Source organism: Schistocerca piceifrons, chromosome 3 (genome assembly GCF_021461385.2).
Source record: "Schistocerca piceifrons isolate TAMUIC-IGC-003096 chromosome 3, iqSchPice1.1, whole genome shotgun sequence".
Lineage (NCBI taxonomy): Eukaryota > Metazoa > Arthropoda > Insecta > Orthoptera > Acrididae > Schistocerca > Schistocerca piceifrons.
In genome coordinates, this window is record NC_060140.1 from 834539177 (window position 1) to 834547342 (window position 8166).

At 40.8% G+C, this 8166-nt stretch overlaps 1 pseudogene; it reads right to left on the minus strand.

The window, feature by feature from the left end:
* Nucleotides 1-4240: 4240 nt before the first annotated feature.
* On the minus strand, nucleotides 4241-4358 carry LOC124790688 (annotated as a pseudogene).
* Nucleotides 4359-8166: the final 3808 nt, after the last annotated feature.

Consider the following 8166-nt stretch of genomic DNA (forward strand, 5'->3'; position numbering starts at 1 on the left):
TATGAAAAATTTCTTCAAAGCTGTATTGGCCACTGCCCAAAACAATTTGTAAAATTTTTTGTGGGGAGCATGGGGGCTATGTAAGTAGGCTCTTTAGGTCTTTGTATTGGTAACGCCACATAGCGCTCTGTATGAAAATCACTGGCTGTGCTGTGTGCAGTCTGAGGCTGGTCGGCATTGTTGGAATATGCTATTGTAGTGTTGGGCAGTTGGCTGTTAACAGCACGTAGCGTTGCGCAGTTGGAGGTGAGCCGCCAGCAGTGGTGGATGTGGGGAGAGAGATGGCGGAGTTTTGACAGCAGATGATCTGGACGTGTGTCCATCAGACACAGTAAATATGTAAGACTGGATGTCATGATATATATATATATATATATATATAAAATGACTTTTGAACACTATTAAGGTAAATACATTGTTTATTCTCTATCAAAGTCTTTCATTTGCTGACTATGCCTATCAGTAGTTAGTGCATTCAGTAGTTAGAATATTTTATTTAGCTGGCAGTATTGGCGCTCGCTGTATTGCAGTAGTTCGAGTAACGAAGATTTTTGTGAGGTAAGAATTCATGAAAGGTATAGGTTGTTGTTAGTCAGGGCCATTCTTTTGTAGGGATTTTTGAAAGTCAGATTGTGTTGCGCTAAAAGTATTGTGTGTCAGTTTAGTGTTGATCATAATAAGTAAACAGAGTAATGTCTGAGTACGTTCAGTTTTGCTCAGCTGTTTGAAAAGCAAATAATTTAAGAGGTTTATCAGCACAATCATTCATAAACTTTTCTAAGGAGACGTTACACGTCCTCTGATAACTTGTAAGTTGTCCTGCTGCAGAACAAACCCACAGCTAATAAGTCTCTTGCCAGATGAAACAGCAGTAGATGATCAGTATCCTGTGATATCTTTCTTTCTTTAATGTTCCACTAATTCTCACTAGATCACCTACTTCGTCACCTACAAAACACTCACACACCATAACCGACCTTTCACCATGCTTCACTGCTGGCGTCACACACTGACTTTTCATACGTTCTCCAAGAGGTCGACCAACGAACGCCAGGGTGGCTTCGAAATACTTCAGACTTAGATCTGTCAGTGAATAACACATCGGACCATTCCTACACTCTCCAGTTTTTATGTTACTGTACCCATTGCAATCGTTTTCTGGCCGCTATGCATCCCTTTAAACCTTTTTCGCTATGCCAAAACCAGCGTTGCACTGTTGAGACTGAGATTGGAATTGCACGCATACTGTTTACTTCCTGTCGAATTTCAGGTGCAGTACAAGTTCTCTGACGTTTGTTCTGTACAAATATGTACTGCTCCTCCCTGTATGATATTACTCGGGGCTATCCAGATCGCAAAACACTTGCATTGGTACCATTACTTGAACCACTGCAGCGCATACACCATTGTAAATTGGGGTCCACCCCCTTTTGTTGCTATTGTCTTACTACGAGAATAGCCTTCCTGGTGTAAAACTACCATTTCCAGCTTCCGTCCCGTTACGAGGTAAAATGGTTAACATTAGGGTGTTATACAAATGCACTGCTAGATGCACGCAACGCACTGTGAACTAAAGCGAACTGATTGCTACACACATAGCACAATGAATGAGGCCTATTCAGGTAGAACAGTTTTATGTAACGAAACGTCAGTGTTCTTGTGGATACTCATCCGCTCCTCTCCAGATGAACACCCAGCCGATCACAACACAGATGCGCTTAGTCTTTAGATGTTTATATGTGGATTATTATTGGAACGAGGACATGATCGAACATTCAAAACGAAATGACTGTTTTAACTACAAATACATAGTTGTGATAGGTGATGGAAGACTTTTCATCGGTAGTGTGCGTCAACTGATATCCAGAACTGATTAAAAATATTCAGATGCAGTACTATCCAGCACTTCCTCGTAGTTCACTGAGTGTAGAGGACAGTTAAATAATCTTACTGGGAGAGAAAATGTGTGATTTGGTTTTGCTACATAATATTAGGAGGAGGAGGAGAATTTTTATCGAATGGCCAGACTGTGACGACTATATACACCTCATCAATCTTCATATGAATGAGATATAAGATAGTAGTAAATTGAGATATATGACAGCAGTAAGTTGAAATATTTTTTTTTTTTAAGCGTTGCTTTGATCATTGCGTGGCCCGTTCTGATGTGGTTCAGGAAGCTCCATATTTTTCTTCCTTGGTTAGCAGCCTGAAGTTTGATGATAGAATCTGTATTACTTAATTTCTTATGACCATGGAAGTACGTCAACTGACTTCCCCATTCATCTCTTAGATTATAGCTTTCTGGGGCCAGTTGACCAGAATTTACCTAGACTGGTACTCCAGATTTTAATCAGGTGCTTGGTAAGTTGTTCAATGTTTTACGAATTGGTAAGTCTCCAGATGTTTTGAGAAATATCAGATCATATGTTCTGCTCGTTGTCGTGGGAAATTCAGAGGAACAATAATGGTGAGTGTCGATAGCCATGGTCCTGGTGTGGATTTAAAACTTTCTGTCGCCATCCTCCTCGCATCATTTGGGTGAATATCTATTTTGTTGACATGGTTACTTCTACTCCAAACAGGAGACCAGTATTAGGCAACTCGAAGTGTTTATGCTGCAGTTATTAAGGTGATTGCATTAGACACTCAGCTAGCACCACACAGTTCCTGTCCAGCTAGCATCACCCAGTTTCCTTACTGTGTTATTTCTTGATTTTAGCTTCTGTCCTGTTAGTTCTAGGTATTTCCTAAATATCAGGGATCTGTGGAGAGTCACACCCAAATATATGGGATGTCTACAGCGTCGTATTTTTTTGTTGCGAAAGAATGCATTCACTCTCTGTGTGCCATTTTGTTGGCTAGGTGGAATCAGTTGTATTCCGTTTCATTAGAATTCAGGAAAAGTCTCCACATTTTGCAATACTTGTGGAGCTTTTCTAAATCTTTTGTAAGTGATTGTTCATCTTCTTCGAACGTGTTGCTCTCATTTGCTGTCGTTAGGTCGTCGGGGCACCTAGACTCTACAAAATCAGTGGTAACTATATCGCTAGTTTACAAGGCAAATAAAAGCGGGGCCAGAACCGAGCCCTGTGGGAGATAGTTCTTTATGGAGCAGGATCTTTTTTTTTTTTTGGTTTCTCTAATGTTAACGTTGAAAGGGCGGTTTATAAGCATGTTTACCGTAAGCGCTGTGAACTTTCTGCTTGGAATGGTTTGATTTAGCTTGTGTATTACTCCATGCAGGCACATGGTGTCATACGCTGCTGTGAGGTCCATAAACGCCACTGAAGCCTGATTTTTCTTATGAAAACCTGTTATATTAATGATCTTAGGGTGAGAACTTGCTCGTAGCAGCTTCGATCGCACGAAATTCTGCTTGGTATAGGGGGATTCTGGCATCAATTATTAGATATTAGGGGTTGGAGTGACACCTCTTGGAGTATAAAATGTTGAAGTTACTTCCTGAAACAAAAATAAATTGTCACTATGATGGCCTCTCAACCTTTAAATAATAAATTAAATAGAGAAAATTAATGAATATTCCGAGGTGTAAGTATACGAAACTTGGGAACATCTGTACAGACGAAACTACTGTTCTGCTGCTGTGACTCATGATTTTTCGACTGGGGCGTGCAGCAGCATCATTATCGGTACCCTTACTAATAAATTTAGATGCTATTGAGGATAAATTATCAACAAACAAAGTTATAATGAAACGATTATCTGCTGTGTCTCTCACACATTCACATCTACTCACACATTTCACGTTTGTCGGAAAAATCCAGGGCTAAGTTGATGATCAAGGGCTAAGTTGATGCTGAGTACATTGACTTCCAGATGGAATTCTGTATAATTATGCACTGTTGGTTAGCGAATAAAATTCGAAGTTATCGAGTATCAGACCAGATGTTAGACTGGATTGAGGACATCCTTGTAAGTAGAACTCTACATGTCCTTCTCAACGAGACCAATTTGACAGTTGGAAAAGTAATTTCAGTAGTATGCCTATGGAGTATTATAGGGCCGATAATGACTACCACTCCGTCCACAGGCCACAAGTGGCCCATCGGGACCATCCGACAGCCGTGTCATCCGCAGTGGAGGATGCGGATAGGAGGGGCGTGGGGTCAGCACACCGCACTCCCGGTCGTTATGATGGTATTCTTGACCGAAGCCGCTACTATTCGGTCGAGTAGCTCCTCAATTAGCATCACGAAGCTGAGTGCACCTCGAAAAATGGCAACAGCGCATGGTGGTCCGGATGGTCACCCATCCAAGTGCTCACCACGCCCGACAGCGCTTAACTTCGGTGATCTCACGGGAACCGTTGTATCCACTGCGGCAAGGCCGTTGCCTGATAAAGACTACAACATATACATAACTGATCTAGTTGATAACGCCTGAAGCTCCATGACGCTCTTCGCGGACGATGTTGCCGTCTGAAGAGCGTTGATCGCGAGGAGGCTCTAGCGAACTACAGAAAGATCGACAGAGAATCTACGACTGCTGAAGGCGATGGCAATTTGGCAACTGATGTTGAACATAATAAAGATAACGTATTGCGTTATATGCAGACAGATGTACTGCGTGTTACTAAGGTACCGAAATCCGTTAATGTTCGATTACGTTATTGGCAATAAATCACTGAAAGCAGCAACAGCCGTAAAATAGTCGTGAGTAACCATGCGTTGCGATCTAAAGTGGAAATATAATGTAAAACTAGTTGTAGGAAAAGGAGGTGGCCCGCTGAGATTCAGTGGAAGAACCCTAAGGTTTATTTGAAGAAATTTAGAAAAGAGTGGTTTATCCGTAAGGGAGACCGTATGCAGGACGATAGTGCGACCTGTTCTTGAATACTGCTCTAGTGGCTGGGATCCTCACCAGTTCGGATTAAAAGAAGACATCAAAGTAGTTCAGAAGCGGGCTGCTAGATTTGTTACAGTTCGAACAGTACGCAAGTGATAAGATGATGCTTCGAGAAATTAAACAGGAGTCACTGGACGGAAGGCGACGTTCTTTTCGAAGAACACCATTAAGAAAATTCTGAATACTCTGACCGCAGAGTGATCCTACTGCCACCAACGTACGTATCGGGTAAGAACCAAGAAGATAAGATACGAGAAATTAGAGCTCATACAAAGGTAAATAGACAGTCGTTCTTTCCTCGCTTTGTCTGCGAGTGGAACAGGAAAGGAAACGAGTAGTAGTGGTACTGGGTACCCTCTGCCACCCAGCGGAGTATGTACGTAGATTTAGGTGCAGATGTAGAAATGTGATTTATCTATGAAAGAAGTAGCTTTCAAAACAGTTGTTCAGCAGATTCTTAGGTATTGGCCATCAATCTGGGATTCTAAACACACTGGATTATTGTAAGAGATGGAGAGTATCCAACGCAGAGCAGCACACTCCGTCATGGATTCGTTTAATAAGCGTCAGAGTGTGGTGGTGATGCTAAACAATCTCCAGTTGCAGTAAGGAAAGCTTTCTAGCTGAAATTTCGAGAATCCACATTCCAAAAAGAGTCTGGCCACATATTACTACCTCCCGCACACTGCTCTGAAGATGAGTATGACAAAAAAATCAAAGATACTAGAGTTTGTATTGAAGCTTATCAACGGTCGCTTTTCCCATGCACCATTCAGAGGAGGACCTGTGTGTAACGTACCTATGGGAAAGTTGGTGGTGGCAGGACGTTCAAAAATACGAGATGGATTTGTCAGGAAATTTTTAAAGTGCAATAGGGCAGTGGTGGGGGAATTTAGGACTCCAATATTTCGGAACGAGCCCAGATGTGCTTCGTAATCCTTCCCTCTATCCGTCACCTCCCCCTTCCTCCTCCCTATTCCCTCTTCACCCAATCTCAGTGAAGTGTTAAAATAGCACAGAACCTGAACTGTGCAAAAATAGTGACAAATTCGAAGGTAAACAGTATTACCGAGAAAATGACCTAAGCCTCACTTGAATTGGCGTCAAGATACTTGCCTCTGAAATGCGTAAACTGACATTATCACAAAATCACACACACACACACACACAATATAGGGAGGACAATGATAAATCAAATGGTTCAAATGGCTCTGAGCACTATGGGACTTAACAGCTGATATCATCAGTCCCCTAGAACTTAGAACTACTTAAACCTAACTAACCTAAGGACATCACACACATCCATGCCCGATGCAGGATTCGAACCTGCAACAGTAGCGGTCGCGCAGTTCCAGACTGAAGCGCCTAGAACTGCTCGGACACTCCGGCTGGACAATGGTAGCGCAAAACGAATGTTCTTCCTGACGCCTGAATGCCTATCCAGAAACTTTATGTATTTGATCGTCGTCCAGATCTTCGTCAACAGCATGTTGTGCAAGACTAGAACTGTAGAAAAGGGAAAAAAATGAGATTATGTGTACTCCAGTCACAATTTTAATTAAAAAAAATTGTAAACTCTTATAAATTACGATAAAAATTAAATTCACCTTCACAACAACGCATGTAATCCATTTTATTACATTTCTACAGTCGCCTAAAGGTTGAGTTGGAGCTTGTAATAAACATTCACGTTATTTAATTGATGGAGAGAGTAATGAGAGGAAAGGAAAACCGCTTTCCATAAAAATAACTTCTACAATTTTGTTGCAAGGCTAGTAATCAAAACAGGGTAGAGTACTGTTGAGAGATTTATCTAACCAGTCTTTAGGCTCAAGATAGTATCAGTTATAACAAACTGTGAAATATTTCACGAATTTCAATCAAGAAGAACTTACCATCTGTCTCAATCACGTCTCCCTCCTCGTTTAACATGTCCGGTTGTGGGGTGGCTGGTGGAATTATTTTTGTTATAAGAAATGTTTTGTTTTTCGTGGCTGATGCACCATATGTGGGGCGGCGGGTGGAATAATTGTTATAAATGTTTTGCACTTATGCTGTTGTTTGCCGTTCTGAACACTGGCTCTCTAACTATAATATTGGCAACCAGAAAGTGATTAGTAAAACATGAAGCCTGTAATTAGAATTCCTAGTGCCCACTTCATCTGAGAAGTACATTTATAGCTACAGCTTTTAGCTCTGAGGAATTAGGAAATTGTCTGGGATTCATAATCAAAAACGATTCTCTCTAAAATGTTCACTATATTCTGAAAGTCACAGACCAAAAAAGAATCCACACAATCCAACTACCAGAGCAGTTCAGAGTCTAATGCGCTGATGCTTGCAATAATTTGATGATAATGTTCATCAAACGCCACGCTAAATAATGGCAGAATGTTTGTCCCGCGGCGGCACTTGAAAATACGACATACGCAAACTGAAGATAGATCATTAAAGTTATCCCAGAATTAACACTTCACTCGAAAATGTTTTCGTGGTTACACGTATCCCGCGTAACTTATTACGACATCCGAGGCTGTTTATAGTAATGATACCGATGCGACGCGACTCCCGGCGCAGATTGTGTGCTAATCAGCGTCTGGAGAGAACTGGGGCCTTTTCTCTCGCGCAGCGTTCTTATATATAAAGCCGCGGTGCGGACGGCTAAGGGAACGCCTGATCAAATCCGCTCTTCCGACTAGCTGCTGGGCTAGTTATGCACCACTTTAAGTTATCGAATAAATCATTGTTTCCTTTTCTGATGGTCGATGAAGCTCACAATTTAAATGTGCAATCAGCACACAGGTAAGTAATCATAATAAAAGTCTGACGTGGCTAAGTCAAATATTTTGGGCGAGAGAATTAATTTAATAACACTACACGCAGTAGACGAGCTCTGAATGTGCGATTTGGAGATACGCTATTGCTTTAGTTTTATAGTCATTCAGTTGAAACTTCTCACATCTTTATGATTATAGCGGATCTCCCTTCTACTTAAATTTAAACATCCTAGCTTTATTTATTCGCCTACTTAATCTATCTTGCTTCCATAATTTCTAAGACAAAACCAGAAAATTATGAATTTTATCTAAAATTTTAATTTGTGAGATCCAGAACACTGTTTCTACTAAATTATTATGAAAAAGGAATTTAAATATAAGTTTTTAAGTCTCTAGCTCTTTTCTGTTGCACCAATGATTTTTACAGAAAAACGTCCAAATTTCGAAAATGGTTAAAGTTATTGAACTGATATTCATTCAACACATATTAATTTAGTATTACTCCTGATATGCTAGAAAC